At 36.3% G+C, this 17106-nt stretch overlaps 1 protein-coding gene and 1 pseudogene across 5 annotated transcripts in view; both read left to right on the top strand.

Annotated features, from left to right (window-relative positions):
- Positions 1-17106, top strand: part of ASH1L (ASH1 like histone lysine methyltransferase) — a 340594-nt gene that overhangs the window by 222778 nt on the left and 100710 nt on the right. The gene's annotated exons all lie outside the window — the stretch shown is intronic.
- LOC143678838 (S-phase kinase-associated protein 1-like) lies at positions 2026-17095 on the top strand (annotated as a pseudogene).

Below are 17106 nucleotides of genomic sequence, written 5' to 3'. Positions count from 1 at the left end.
AGGTAAAAAGCTACACATAAGGAGTGAAAAGGCCTATTACACAAATGTATAAATCTCTGTACAAAGCTCATACAATGTTTCCTACCTTTGTCTCCTATGCTTGTTAGCCAGGTCACATCTTGGGGCTCTGAATAACTAGAGCTCTTGACTGAGGAGGGGGAATAGCCTCCAAACTACTATCTAATATGTCCTTTTTTATCACTAGGAAAAAATGTTTGTAGTTATCAGCAGCTGTGTTGTTATAGCCCCCTCTAGTGAGAGTAATTATAGTAGTGACAGTATTGTAAGCTAGACTTTTGGGAAATGAAACACCCAATGATACTTTTTAAAATAGTTTTATTAGATCTGTAGTAAAAGCACAATAATGTAATTAGCACTGTACAACTTTAACATATCTTAGAAATTATCTAATCCACCTTTCTCAAGGCCTAGAAAAGTAAATTTCATATGTGATAGAAGCTCTCTTCCCTGACTATACTATTTTCCTCCCAGTTTTGTATTTTAAAATTTTCAACTATTCAAACCTGCGGAAAAGTTAAAGGAATGGCTAAATGAACACCCATCTCCCCTAACTTAGATTTATCACTTATCAACATTATTCCCCATTGTTTTATCTCTCTACACACATACACATTCTTGTTTTTTGTCCACTGGACAATTTGAAAGTAAGTTTCAGATATCACTGATACTTTATGGCTAAGCATTTCAGAAGTATCACCTAAGGACTAGGACATTCTCCTTCCTAATCGTAATACCATTATCAGACCTAAGAGAATTAATAGTAATTCAATGTCATCTAAAATATAATCCATATTCATGTCCTAAAAATATCTTTTATAGCTGCATATTTTATTGTGTTTTAATCTAGAATCTAAAGTTCATGTATTATGTGTGATTCTTATGTCTTTCTATTCTTTTAATCTAGGACATTCCCCTACCTTTTTTTTAAATGACCTTGACCCTTTTTTACAACTCAAGGAGTTGTCTTGTAGAACGTCCCGCATTCTGTATTTATCTAATCATTTTTCATGATTGAACTCAGGTTTAAGTATTCTTGGCAGTAATATTTTATATGTCCTCATGCACCATATCAAAAGACATATGATTAAGATTGTTCCACTGGGGCCACAGTGGCTCAGCAGGTAAGAGTGCTTGCCTGCCATGCCCAAGGACCTGGGTTCGATTCCCGGTGCCTGCCCATGTTAAAAAAAAAAAAAAAAATGGGTGGGCCACGGTGGCTCAGCAGATAAGAGTGCTTGCCTGCCATGTCCAAGGACCCAGGTTCGATTCCCAGTGCCTGCCCAGGTAAAAAAAAAAAAAAGGTTGTTCCACTGTTGGTGATGCCATTTGACTGCTTTGTTAGCGTGGGTGACCCATCAACTCTCTCTATTGTAACATTTTTCCTATTGTACTTAGTAAGTGTAGTGTAGGATAGTTCTGAGGCTATGGCGTTTTCTCCAGTAGTCTTCTTTATCTAATGTCTTTAACATTCATTGATGATCCTTGCCTAAATTAATTATTTCATTGTTAGTTGCAAAATGGTAATTTTTCTAATTCTGTCATTTCTTCAGCATTTATTAGCTGAGATTTTTCTGAAAAGATAAGCTTTCCTTTTTCTTCCACTTTCATTGTCTATTTCTCTTTCCCTTTGAATTTAATTATGGACTTAAGAATTTTAAAAATTTAATATGTTATCATTCATTACTATTTGGGTAATAATACTCAAAATTTCCAAGATTTGACCATGGAGCTCCTTTAAGGTGATTCTTGTGTCGTTAAACATACCCTCATTCATTTTTGAGCACTTCCTTGCTTTCTGCCACAGAAAGATGTTATTCACCTTGGGTTTTTTGGTGTTTGATGGGGTTTTTTGCATGCTGTTGTTTACCAGATTTACCTTGTTATTTCTGTGCCCCAGGTCTGAAATCAACTATTTCTCCCAAAAAGTCTTGGTTTCTTTTAATGGAGAATGAAATATCAAAATATGGGCACTAGGCCTTCACCCACACTATAAGGGCCATTGCCATGCCACACCACCCCACTCTTGTCAGCCTACAGCCCCCTGTGTCCTTGAGACCAAACACCTTACCTTCAATTAAGTTGCATAGTTATGATGGAGAGAGCTATGAAGTCAGTGTGGAAATTGCCAAACAATCTGTAACAGTAAAACCATATTAGAAAATTTCTGAAAGGATGATGAAGATGATGATGAACTGGTTCTCTGCCAAATGTTAATGCAGCAATATTAAAGGTTCATCCCGTGGTGCACTCACCACAAAAATGATCCTCCTCCTTCTGAGGATAATGAAAGCAAAGAAAAACAAACAAATAATATCCCTGTTTGGGACCGACAATTCTTGACAGTTGGCTAGGGAATACATTTTTAACTTATACTCTTGCTGCAAACCACTTAGATATCAAGGATTTGCTTGATGTTACATACAAAACTATTGCCAGTATGATCAAGAGGAAAACTCCTGAGGGAGATTCATAAGAACTTCAATATCAAAAAAGACTTTACTGTAGAGGAGGAGGCCCAGGTATGCAACAAGAGGAGTTAAGCATTGTTCCTAGCACTATAAAGCTCTAAAGATTATTCCAAATACTAGTTGTACTGCTCTGTTTATAATTATTTGTATTAAACACAGTAGCAAATGAATTGTATTAGCAAAATATTGACCTCATTGCATGTGTAGTTTGAGTATAGATTCTAAACCTGTGGCTGAGTTTCTTTTAGTATCATCAAAAGTTTCTTTTTCCTTTTGCTCTGAATAAAAAAGTGGATTCTGCATAGAAAGTGGCATCTGGAGCTTTATCTGTATATGTAAAGCGATTTCTGCCTAGTTTACTGTTCAGCTAACTTCATTTTAGTGACCTTTTAAAAGTTGAGATCATAAATAGAAACTTAGAAGGTGTTTTATGAAACAGAATCCACAGAGTATTATCTTTATTTATGACTTGAAAACTGGAAAAAGGCTCTTTGAGGTAGATGTTCTTAGTGGAGTTTTTAAGGTGTTTTCCAGCTCCCTAGAGTCAAGGAGTATCACTGCTATTGATTAGTCTGTATAAAGAGTTCCCTTAATTGGATCTGAGGACTTGTGTTTGTATTTTTAATCTTCTTAGCTTTGAGTATGTTGCTTAGAGATTCAGTTACTAAACAGTTTGTGCTTTTGGGGGGAGATATGTAACTAGGCATTTTACAGCTTTTCAAATGAAAAAGACAACACGTGTTGAAAATAGATGGTAATTAATATTTTAAAACTTTAACTTATGCATGAGACTAAAGCAAAAAAATGTTTATTTGTTTAAAAATTTATATTTTAACTAGTGCATTTCCTAATATAACTTATGTGGACAGCTTAATTGAACACCATAAGTACATGGAACCTTGAGTAGGGCATGAGATTTTGTAGGTTTGTCCAGAGTGATGCCTCTGTAAATCCCAGAAGGATTTCAACAGTGAATAAAAAAGTATTTGCAATGTCTCCTTCAGGGAATGGTGAGAAAGGGGGAAAATTCAACTTCCCCAAGAGTAGAATTCTTGATATTCTCACAGGCAGTGGGGACAACCAAAGCAATAGGCTGAGCCCCCAATCTTGGAGTTTGTTCATATGAAACTTAACCCCACAAAGGATAGGCTAAGGCTACTTAAAATTAGGCCTAAGAGTCACCCCCAAGAAACCTCCTTTGTTGCTCAGACGTGGCCTCTCTCTCTCATCTACCACGACAAGCAAACTCACTGCCCTCCCCCTCTCTACGTGGGACATGACTCCCAGGAGTGTGGACCTTCCTGGCAGCGTAGCACAGAATTCCTAGAATGAGCTGGGACTTAGCATTAAGGGATTGAGAAAACCTTCCTGACCAAAAGGAGGAAGAGAGAAATGAGACATAAAGTGTCAGTGGTTGAGAGATTCCAAACAGAGTCGAGAGGTTATCCTGGACCTTATTCTTACGCAGTAAATAGATATCCCCTTTTTAGTAAGGCTTAACAGAGAAGCTGGAGGGAATTGCCTGAAAATGCAGAGCTGTGTTCCAGTGGCTATGTTTCTTGAAGATGATTGTATGATGATGTAGCTTTCGCAGTGTGACTGTGTGATTGTGAAGGCCTTGTGTCTGATGCTTCTTTTATCTGCCTTATGGACAGATGAGTAAAACGTGAATTAAAAATAAATAAATAAGAGGGGGAACAAATGTTAAAATGAATTTAGTAGATTGAAATGCTGGTTATTGGTGGGGCGTATGGTATGTATGAATTTTTTTTTTCTGTCTTTTTATTTCTTTTTCTGAGTTGATGTAATGTTCTAAGAAATGATCATGATGAATATGCAACTATATGATGAAACAAAAAGAATGTTCATATTTTATGTTGATTGGTTTTATTAATAAAAGTTTTTTTAAAAATTTAAAAAAAAGAAAGAAAAAGACAACACATGTGATATATCATCGTTTTATAATCATTATTCCCATCTAGAAAAAGCTGTACACGCTACATGCATTTTAAAAAATAATTTAACTTTTAATATTCAAATGTGTGGTAAACCGATGTATCCCAGAGTAATTTAGGAAGAGAATAAAAAAGTATTTGCAAAGTCCCCTTGGGGAACTGAGGAGAAAGGAAAAGATATTCTCATCCCCAGATGGGAAATGTGTGATATTCTTTCAAGCAGCCAGCACAACCATTTCAATAGCCTGAGTCCTCAATCTTAGGACTCACCCCTATAAAGCTTATCCCTGCAAAGGAGAGGCTAAGTATACTGAAAATTATGCCTAAGAGTCACCCCTAGAGAGCCTCTTTTGTTGTTCAGATGTGGCCTCTCTCTCTAAGCCAATTTGAAAGATGAATTCACTGCCCTCTCCTCTATGTGGGACATGACTCTTAGGGGGTATAAATCTCCCTGGCAATATGGGACCCGACTGCCGGGGTTGAGGTAAGACCCAGTATCATGAGAATGAGAATGCTTTCTTAACCGAAAGGGGGAAGAGAGAAATGAGACTAAAGTCTCATTTATTGACTGAGAGTGGCTGAGAGATTTTAAACAGAGTCAGGAGGTTATCCTGGAGGTTATTCTTACTCATCATGGTAAATATCCCTTTTTAGTTTATGGTGTATTGGAATGGCTAGAGGGAATTACTGAAACTGTTGAAATGTGTTCCAGTAGCCTTGATTCTTGGAGAAGACTGTACAACTATATAGCTTTTACAGTGTGACTGTGTGATTGTGAAACCTTGTGTCTGATGCTCCTTTTATCCAGGGTATAGACAGATGAGTTAAAAAAAAAATCATATCAATGAGACCATACAGTATTTGTCCTTTAGTTTTTGGCTAGTCTCACTCAGCATTATTGGTGAATAAACTTGGAATATTTTGTTCGTAACAGAGACCATCAGGAGATAGAAATAGGGTAAGATATTGGGTAATTGGAGCTGAAGGGATACAGATTGTGCAACAGGACTGGATACAAAAACTCAGAAATGGACAGCACAATACTACCTAACTGTAATATAATTATGTTAAAACACTGAATGAAGCTGCATGTGAGAATGATAGAGGGAGGAGGGCTGGGGACATAAATGAAATCAGAAAGAAAGATAGATATTAAAGATTGAGATGGTATAATCTAGGAATGCCTAGAGCATATAAAGTAAATGTACAAGGTACAATTTTTTTTTATTTTTTTTTTTTTATTAACGGAGAGAAAAAAAAAAAGAAATTAACACAACATTTAGAAATCATACCATTCTACATATGCACTCAGTAATTCTTAACATCATCACATAGATGCATGATCATTGTTTCTTAGTACATTTGCATCGGTTTAGAGGAACTAGCAACACAACAGAAAAAGATATAAAATGTTAATATAAAGAAAAGAAATAAAAGTAGTAATAATAGTAAAAAACAACAACAACAAACAAACCAACAAGCAAACAAAAACAAAAAAAACCCTATAGCTCAGATGCAGCTTCATTCAGTATTTTAACATGATTACTTTACAGTTAGGTATTATTCTGCTGTCCATTTTTGAGTTTTTGTATCTAGTCCTGTTGCACAGTCTGTATCCCTTCAGCTCCAATTACCCATTGTCTTACCCTGTTTCTAACTCCTGCTGAACTCTGTTACCAATGACATATTTCAACTTTATTCTCGAATGTCCGTTCACATCAGTGGGACCATACAGTATTTGTCCTTTAGTTTTTGGCTGGATTCACTCAGCATAATATTCTCTAGGTCCATCCATGTTATTACATGGTTCATAAGTTTATCTTGTCTTAAAGCTGCATAATATTCCATCGTATGTATATACCACAGTTTGTTTAGCCACTCTTCTATTGATGGAGATTTTGGCTGTTTCCATCTCTTTGCAATTGTAAATAACGCTGCTATAAACATTGGTGTGCAGATGTCCGTTTGTGTCTTTGCCCTTAAGTCCTTTGAGTAGATACCTAGCAATGGTATTGCTGGGTCGTATGGCAATTCTATATTCAGCTTTTTGAGGAACCGCCAAACTGCCTTCCACAGTGGTTGCACCCTTTGACATTCCCACCAACAGTGGATAAGTGTGCCTCTTTCTCCGCATCCTCTCCAGCACTTGTCATTTTCTGTTTTGTTGATAATGGCCATTCTGGTGGGTGTGAGATGATATCTCATTGTGGTTTTGATTTGCATTTCTCTAATGGCCAGGGACATTGAGCATCTCTTCATGTGCCTCTTGGCCATCCGTATTTCTTCTTCTGGTAGGTGTCTGTTTAAGTCTTTTTCCCATTTTGTAATTGGGTTGGCTGTCTTTTTGTTGTTGAGTTGAACAATCTCTTTATAAATTCTGGATACTAGACCTTTATCTGATATGTCGTTTCCAAATATTGTCTCCCATTGTGTAGGCTGTCTTTCTACTTTCTTGATGAAGTTCTTTGATGCACAAAAGTGTTTAATTTTGAGGAGCTCCCATTTATTTATTTCCTTCTTCAGTGTTCTTGCTTTAGGTTTAAGGTCCATAAAACCGCCTACAGTTGTAAGATCCATAAGATATCTCCCTACATTTTCCTCTAACTGTTTTATGGTCTTAGACCTAATGTTTAGATCTTTGATCCATTTTGAGTTAACTTTTGTATAGGGTGTGAGAGATGGGTCTTCTACAAGGTACAATTTTAAAAATGTTTTTGCACGAGGAAGAACAGAGGAATGTCATTATTGCAGGGTACTGAAAATAGATGGTAATTAATATTTTAAAATGTCACCTTCTGTGTGAGACTAAAGCAAAAAATGTTTATTAGTTACAAAATTCATATTTTGACTAGTGCATTTCCTTATATAACTTATGTAAATAGTTTGATCGAACGCCATAAGTACTTGGAATCTCAGGTAGGACATGAGATTTTGCTGCTTTGTCCAGAGTGGTACCCCAATGAATCCCAGAATGATTCAATCAGTGAGTGGAAAAGTATCTGCAAAGCCCCCTTCGGGAAGTGGTGAGAACAGGGAGAAATTCAGCTTCCCTAAGTTGAATTCTTGATATTCTCACAAGCAGTGTGGACAACCAAAGCTATAGGCAGAGCCCCCAGTCTTGGGGTTTGTTCATATGAAACTTAACCCCACAAAGGATAAGTCAAGCCTACTTAAAATTTAGGCCTAAGAGTCACCCCCAAGAGAGCCTCTTTTGTTGCTCAGATGTGGCCCCTCTCTCCAGCCAACACAACGAGCAGTCTCACCACCCTACCCCTCTCTACGTGGGACATGACTCCCAGAGGTATGGACCTTCCTGGCAACGTGGAACAGAGATCTTGGAATGAACAGAGACTCAGCATCAAGGGATTGAGAAAAACCCTAGAATGAGCTGAGACTTAGCATCAAGGGATTGAGAAAACCTTCTCGACCAAAAGGGGGAAGAGGGAAATGAGACAAGGTGTCAATGGCTGAGAGATTCCAAACAGAGTCCAGAGGTTATCCTGGAGGTTATTCTTATGCATCAAGTAGATATCATCTTGCTATTCAAGATGTAATGGAGAGGCTGGAGGGAACTGCCTGAAAATGTAGAGCTGTGTTCCAGTAGCCGTGTTTCTTGAGGATGATTGAATAATGGTATAGCTTTCACAGTGTGACTGTGTGATTGTGAAAACCTTGTGTCTGATGCTCCTTTTATCTACCTTGTCAACAAAGGAGTAGAACATATGGAATAAAAATAAATAATAGGGGGGACAAATGCTAAAATAAATTTAGTTTAAATGCTAGTGATCAATGAAAGCAAGGGATAAGGGGTATGGTAGGTATAATCTTTTTTTTTTTCTTTCCTGTGTTCGTTTTATTTCTTTTTCTATTGTCTTATTTCTTTTTCTGAATTAATGCAAGTGTTCTAAGAAATGATGAATATGCAACTAAGTGATGATATTGTGAATTACTGATTATGTGTGTTGTTTTATTTTGTTTCTTTATTTTTTTAATTAATAAATAAATTTTAAAAAACAAAAAAGTAATACATAGATAATAGAAGATAAAGCGTAAAAATTGGGTAGATTGAAATACTGTGGGTCAATGAGAGGGAAGGGGAAGGGATATTGGATGTATGAGTTCTTTTTCTTTTTCTTTTATTGGAGTGATGCAAATGTTCTAAAAATGATCAGAGTAAAGAATGCACAGCTATGTGATGACACATGAGCCGCTGATTGTATAATATGGTTGGACTGTACATGTGTGGATATTTCTCCGTTAAAATATTTTTTTTAAAAAAGTATGGCAAAATCCTGAAAGCATCCATTATAAGTGCAAGATACTGTAAGTAGAAAGTAAGTTATTAGTAAAAAAAATGTATAGCTATGTGTATATAAGTATATGTATACATGTATGTGTATGTGTGTTTGAGTGTGCGTGTGTGTATTTACACACTAGATGTTCTGTTTACCCCTAGGGTATTAGTGTTACTGTGGGATCATCTGTTCTGGGCCTTTACAGAACCAGAAAATAAATATATATGCACACAATCCATGTATTAATTTCCTATTTCTGTATAACAAATCATTGCAAATTTAGCAGTTTAGAGTATCATCCACACAAAAGGATAAATATTGTATTATTCCCTTTATACGACATATCTAGAATAGGCAAATTCATAGAGACAGAAAGTTGGGGAGAATGGGGACATACTACTTAATGTGTATGGAATCCATGGATCAGTTTTGGGAGTTTTGCCATCTTAGCAATATTAAGTCTTCTGATCCATGAACTTGGATGTCTTTCCATTTACTTAGATCTTCTTCAATTTCTTTCAACATTGCATAAGTTTTCCACTTCTTTTGTTAAACTTATTCCTAAATAGTTTATTCTTTTTGATGCTATTGTAAATGGAATTGTGGGAGGGGGGTTAATTTCATTTTCAGATTATTTAACAATTGGTTTCTGTATGTTGATCTTGTTGCCTACAACCTTGCTGATCTCAATTATTGGTCCTAATGGACTTTTTGACTCTCCTTATCATAATTGCTTTTTGTCATTCAAAGGTTCATATTTTCATATAGTCAAATTTACTTGTTTGTGATTTTTATTTTTATTATTCCTTTTGTTTTTTGAGTCCTTATTAGAAAAGCTTACCAACACAAATTTTAAAGGAATTAGGAGGGTCACTCTTATTTTCTTCTAATAATTCTTTAGTTTTAATTTTTGCATTTAGTTTCTTGATCTGTTTTGGTTTATGGTATTATACTAAGCTATACTCACTGACTGAAGAAGAGAGTCGATACTTTTTCAGTGTTTCCTTTTGCCAGCTACCATGCGAAACACTTAATGTTCAGTACCTCATCTAATTAATTCAACAACTTTGGGTAAGACCAAGTACTTTTATTAAAAAAGCTAAGGCGTAGAGAGATTAAGTAATGAGTCCAGGGTTAAATATTATCTAAAACCACATACACATCAAAGATTTTAAATTATGATGTTAAAATATTTTCTGTTCAGGGTTAAGGAAAGATGGCATTAATAAAAATCATGCTTTTATATCCTTTTCCTCTAAATTTCACATCCCTGGGATGACAAAAACTGCCATATTTTACATGAAAGAGCATTTAAGGGAATTTATACTCCTCTTATCTGTAAATGTCTTTAGAAATATTTAAACCCTGATATGCCCGTTTGAAATGGTTTATGTACCCTACAAAAGCCATATTTTAATTCTCATCCCATTTTGTAAAGGCAGCCATTTCTTCTAATCCCTATTTAGTACTGTATGTTGGATTATCTCCATGGAGATGTGACTCACTCAAGAGTGGGTGTTAAATTGGATTAGGTGGAGGCATGTCTCCACCCATTCCAGGTGGGTCTTGATTGCTTTACTCTGGAATCCTATAAAAGAGGAAACATTTTGGAGAAAGCTGGAGATTCAGAGAGTACAGAGAAGAATGAGAAAGCCACAACAGAAAACGTGACAGATGCACAAAGCAGAGAGTCCACCATCCAGCAATTTTTTGAAATGAAGAAGGAGAGCTAGAGAGGAAATTAGAAGATGACACTGTGTTAGCCATGTGCCCTTCCAGCCAAGAAAGAAACCCTGTGTTCGCCATGGGCCTTTGCACTTGAGAGAGAAACCCTGAACTTCATTGGCCTTCTTTTTTTATTATTATTATTTATTTATTTATTAAACATGCCAATATACAAATGCAAACATTCTTACCATATGATCATTTCATTCTACATATAATTAGTAATTCATAGTATCAGCACATAATTGTATGTTCATCATCATGATCATTTCTTAGAACATTTGCATCAATTCAGAAAAAGAAATAAAAAGAAAACAGAAAAAAAAATCATACATACCATACCCCTTACCCCTCCCTTACATTGATCACTAGCATTTCAATCTACTAAATTTATTTTAAATGTGTTCCTCCTATTATTTTTTTTATTCTTAATGCATATGTTTTACTTGTCTGTCCATAAGATAGATAAAAGAAGCATCAGACACAGGTTTTCACAGTTACACAGTCACATTGTGAAAGCTATATCATTATACAATCCCTTCAAGAAACATGGCTACTGGAACACAGCTCTACATCTTCAGGCAATTCCCTCTAGCCTCTACATTATACTTTAACTAAAAAGGTGAAATCTATATAATGCACGAGAATAACCTCCAGGATAACCTCTTTACTCTGTTTGGAATCTCTTAGCCATTGACACTTTATTGTCTCTCATTTCACTCTTCCCCGTTTTGGTCAAGAAGGTTTTCTCAATCCCTTGATGCTGAGTCCCAGCTCATTCTAGGATTTCTGTGCCACTTTACCAGGAAGGTCCACACCCCTGGGAATCATATCCCATGTAGAGAGAGGGAGGACAGTGAGTTTGCTTGTCGTGGTGGATGCCACATCTGAGAAACAAAAGAGGTTCTCTTGGGGGTGACTCTTAGGCCTAATTTTAAGTAGCCTTAGCCTATCCTTTGTGGGGTTAAGTTTCATATGAACAAACTCCAAGATTGGGGGCTCAGCCTATTGCTTTGGTTGTCCCCACTGCTTGTGAGAATATCAAGAATTCTCCTCTTGGGGAAGTTGAATTTTCCCCCTTCTCACCATTTCCTGAAGGGGACATTGCAAATACTTTTTTATTCACTATTCAAATCCTTCTGGAATTTACAGAGGCATCACTCTGGACAAACCTACAAAATCTCATGCCCTACTCAAGGTTCCATGTCTTCATGGAAGACCATGTCTTTATGGTCTTCAATTAAGCTATCCACATAAGTTATATTAGGAAATGTACTATATTTGGTCAAAATATAAATTTTTTACCAAATAAGCATTTTTTGCTTTAGTCTCACATATAAGCTAAAGTTTTAAAATATGAATTACCATCTATTTTCAACGCCCTGCAATATTGACATTCCTTTGTTCTTCCTCATGCAAAAACATTTTTTTAATTGGTGCCTTTAGTCATTATCATACACTGTAGACATTCCTACATTATACCATATCAGTCTTTATTGTCTGTCTTTCCTTCTGATTTCATTTGTGCCCCAAGACCTCCTCCCTCTATCATTCTCACATTCAGCTTCATTCAGCGTTCTAACATTCTTATATTACAATTAGGTAGTATTGTACTATCCATTTCTGAATTTTTATAGACTGTTGCACAGTCTGTTTCCGTTCAGCTCCAGTTATGCAATATCATACCCTATTTCTATCTCCTCGTGGTTTCTGTTACCAACTGAAGTTTTCCATGTCCATTCACTAATGTCAGTTCATATCAGTGAGACTATACAGTATTTGTCCTTTTGTTTCTGGCTAATCTCACTGAGCATAATGTCCTCAAGGTCCATCCATGTTGTTACATTCTTCATAACTTTATTCTGTCTTACAGCTGCATAATATTCCATCGTATGTATATAGCACAGCTTGTTTAGCCACTCTTCTGTTGATGGACATTTGGGCTGTTTCCATCTCTTGGTAATTGTAAATAATGCTGCTATGTTATTGCCAGGTCATATGGTAATTCTATACTTACTTCCTGAGGAACCACCAGACTGCCTTCCACAGCCATTGTACCATTTGACATTCCCACCAACAGTGGATAAAGTGTGCCTCTTTCTCCACATCCTCTCCAGCATTTGTCATTTTCTGTTTTATTGATAATGGCCATTCTGGTGGGTTGTGAGATGATATTTCATTGTGGTTTTGATTTGCATTTCCCTAATAGCCAGGGAAGTTGAGCATCTTTTCATGTGCCATTTGTACTTCCTCTGCTGAGAAGTGTCTGTTCATGTCTTTTGTCCATTTTGTAGTTGGGTTGTCTGTCTTTTTGTTGTTGAGTTGAACAGTCTCTCTATATATTCTGGATGCTAGATCTTTATCTGATATATCGTTTCCAAATATTATCTCCCATTGTGTAGGCTATGTTTTTACTTTCTTGACAAAGTTCTTTGATGCACAAAAGTGTTAATTTTGAGGAGTTCCCATTTCTTTCTTTCTTCATTGCTTGTGCTTTGGGTGTAAGGTCTAGGAAACCACCTCCTATTATAAGATATTTCCCTACATTTTCTGGAAAAATTTTATGGTATTAGATCTAATGTTTACGTCTTTGGTCCATTTTCGGTTAATTTTTGTATAGGGTGTGAGATATGGATCCTCTTTCATTCTTTTGCATGTGAATATCCAGTTCTCTAGGCACCACTTATTGAAGAGACTGTTCTGTACCAGGTGAGTTGGCTAATAAGGCATTATCAAAGATCAACTGTCCGTAGATGGGAGGGTCTATATCTGAACACTCTATTTGATTCCATTGGTCAGTATATCTATCTTTATGCAAGTACCATGCTGTTTTGACCACTGTAGCTTCGTAATACACCTTAAAGTCAGGTAGTGTGAGACCTTCAACTTCATTTTTCTTTCTAGGATACTTTTAACTATTTGGGGCACTCTGCCCTTCCAGATAAATTTGGTTATTGGTTTTTCTATTTCTGAAAAGTAAGTTTTGGAATTTTAATTGGTATTGCATTGAATCTGAAAATCAATTTAGGTAGAATTGACATCTTAACTATATTTAGTCTTCCGATCCATGAATACGGTATGTATGCCATTCCATTTATTTAGGTCTTCTGTGATTTCTTTTAACAATTTCTTATAGTTTTCTTTGTTTAGGTCTTTTGTTTGTAGTTAAAATTTATTCCTAAATATTTTATTCTTTAGGTTGCAATTGTAAATGGAATTTTTTTCTATATTTTTCCCCCTCAGATTGCTCATTATAAGTGTAAGGAAACACTACAGATTTTCGAGTGTTGATCTTGTAAACCTGCCACTTTGCTGTACTCATTTATTAGCTCTAGTAGTTTTGCTGTAAATTTTCCAGGCTTTCAACATATAGTATCATATCATCTGCAGACAGTGAGAGGTTTACTTCTTCCTTTCCAATATTTGTGCATTGTATTTCTTTTTCTTATCTAATCGCTCTGACTAGAAGCTGTGGCTTTTTCATATATATATTCCCTTTCTCATGTTGAGGGCGTTCTTTTCTTTTCCTATCTATGAAGTAGAATTCACATGTGAAGCCATCTGGTCTTGGACTTTTCTTTTGGAGGAGCTTTTTAATGACTGATTTAATTTCTTTACCTGTGATTGGTTTGTTGAGGTTGTCTTTCTTCTCGAGTCGGTGTTGGCTGTTCATGCCTTTCTAGGAAGTTGTTCATTTCACCTACGTTGCCTAGTTTATTAATATAAAGTTGTTCATAGTATCCTCTCATTACTTTCTTTATTTCTGGGGGGTCAGTGGTTATGTCTCCTCTTCCATTTCTGATTTTATTTATTTGCACCCTCTCTCTTCTTTTTTTTTTTGTCAGTCTTACTAAGGGTCCATCAATCTTATTGATTTTCTCATAGAACCAACTTCTGGTTTTCTTGATTTTCTCAATTGTTTTCATGTTCTCAATTTCATTTATTTCTGCTATAGTCTTCATTATTTCTTTCCTTTTGCTTGCTTTGGGGTTAATTTGCTGTTCTTTCTCTAGTTCTTCCAAGTGAACAGTTAATTCCTCGATTTTTGCTCTTTCTTCTTTTTTGATATAGGCATTTAGCGCAATGAATTTCTGTCTTAACACTGCCTTTGCTGCATCCCATAAATTTTGATATATTGCGTTTTCATTTTCATTTGCCTTGAGATATTGATTGATTTCTCTTGTAATTTCTTTCTTGACCTACTGGTTGTTTAAGAATGTGTTGTTGAGCCTCTATATATATTTGTGAATTTTTTGGCCCTCTGCCTATTGATTTCCAAGTTCATTCCTTTATGATCTGAGAAAGTGTTTTTGTATGATTTCAATCCTTTTACATTTATTGAGACTTGCTTTGTGACCCAGCATATGGTCTATGCTTGAGAGTGATCCATGAGCACTTAAGAAAAAGGTGTGTCCTGCTGTTATGGGGTGTAATGTACTATAAATGTCTGTTAAGTCTTGCTCATTTATTGTATTATTCAAATTCCCTGTTACTTTACTGATCCTCTGTCTAGATGTTCTGTCCATTGATGAGAGTGAGAAATTGAAGTCTCCAACTATTATGGTAGATGTGTCTATTTCTATTTTAGTGTTTTTAGTGTTTGCCTCGTGTATTTTGGAGCATTCTGTCTCAGTGCATAAAAATTTATGATTATTATGTCTTCTTGTTGAATTATTCCTTTTATTAATACATGGTGTTCTTCTTTGTCTCTTTTAATTGTTTTATATTTGAAATCTAATTTGTTGGGTATTTTATAACTACTCCTGCTCTTTTCTGATTGTTATTTGCATGAAATATTTTTTCCCAACCTTTCACTTTCAACCTGTGTTTATCATTGGGTCTGAGATGTGTTTCCTGTAGACAGCATATAGATGGGTCCTGTTTTTTAATCCATTCTGTCAGTCTATATCTTTTGATTGGGGTTTTAATCCATTAGCATTTAGTGTTATTACTGTACAGGCAGTACTTTCTTCTACCATTTTGCCATTTGGATTTTATATGTCATATCTAATTTTTCTTCTTTTTACCTTTACTGATAGTCTTCATCTCTACATTTTTCTCCACACTTCTCTCTCCTGTCTTTTTGTATCTGTCTCTGGTATTCCCTTTAGTATTTCTTTCAGAGCCATTCTCTTGTCATGAATTCTGTCAGTAATTTTTTTGTCTGAAAATGTTTCAGTTTCCCCCTCATTTTTGAAGGATAGTTTTGCTGGATATAGTATTCTTGTGTGGTAGTTTTTCTCTTTTAGTAACTTAAATATGTCATCCCACTGTCTTCTTGTCTCCATGGTTTTTGCTGAGGAATCTACTACTCATGGTCTTATTGGACTTCCCTTGTATGTGATGGATTGTTTTTCTCTTGCTGCTTTCAAGATTCTCTTTCTCTTTGACATCTTACATTCTGATTAGTAGGTGTCTTGAAGTACGTCTAGTTGGATCTATTCTGTTTTGGGTACGCTGCACTTCTTGGATCTGTAATTTTAAGTCTTTCATAAGAGTTGGGAAATTTTCAGCGATCATTTCCTCCATTAGTTTTTCTCCTCTTCCCTTCTCTTCTCCTTCTGGGACACCCACAACATGTATATTTGTGCGCTTCATGTTGTCCTTCAATTCCTTGAGTCCCTGCTCATATTTTTTCATTCTTTCCCTTTATTTTCTTTCCCTTTTCAGATTTCAGATGTCCCGTCCTCCAGTTCACTAATCCTATCTTCTGCCTCTTGAAATCTGACATTGTAGGTTTTCATTGTTTTTTTCATCTCTTTTCCTGTGACTTTCAGTCTCATAAGTTCTGTGATTTGTTTTTTCATACTTTCAGTTTCTTCTTTTTGTTCATCCCTTGCCTTCTGTATATCCTCCCTCAATTCATTGGTTTGATTTTTGTTGAGGTTTTCCATGTCTGTTCAAACATTCTGAATTAATTGTTTCAACTCCTGTATCTAATTTGAGTTGTTGGTTTGTTCCTTTTACAGGGCCATATCTTCAATTTTCGTAGTAGATTCATTATTTTTTGCTGGCATTTAGGCATTTAATTACCTTAATTAGTTTTTTCTGGAGATTGTTTTCACATTTTTTCCCTAGGATTTTCTGGCTGGATGACTTTGTTGTCTCACTGTTCTTTGACATTCAGTTCAGCTTATTCTGGACCTCTAGCTTAGGTTTTATTTAACAGATTAGAATTTTTCGTTACTGTTTTCTTGTTTCTTGCCCTGCCTGTCTGGTGCCTTTTTACCCCCACTTAGGAGTGTCTACCTAAGTATTATAGACCCCAGCCAGATTTTCCCAGACCAAACTGGCCTCCTGTCAGGAGGAGTCACCTGCATCAGTTTTCCCTGAGGGTGAAACCCAGCAGATTAAAAGGCTTTCCTATGGTTATGACCACAAAGAGGGAGCTGGGGCTGGACAGGAGCACGGCGGTGGCCAAGACCTAGGCCGGGCCCCCTCCCCTCAGCCCCCCGGCCCTCCCCACACCCCAGGCACACCTGCTGGTGGCTACCCGCCCCTCCCCCATCGGCCCACCTATCATGGTGCGGCAGCCATGCACGCTGACATGGGCGAGAAGCTGGAGCTGAGGCTCGAGTCACCCATTGGGGCTGAAACCCCCCATCTACCCTTGGCCGCTGACAGTCTATGACAAACACCACA

Source organism: Tamandua tetradactyla, chromosome 4 (genome assembly GCF_023851605.1).
Source record: "Tamandua tetradactyla isolate mTamTet1 chromosome 4, mTamTet1.pri, whole genome shotgun sequence".
Taxonomy (NCBI): domain Eukaryota; kingdom Metazoa; phylum Chordata; class Mammalia; order Pilosa; family Myrmecophagidae; genus Tamandua; species Tamandua tetradactyla.
This window is presented reverse-complemented; position numbering and strand designations above follow the sequence as displayed.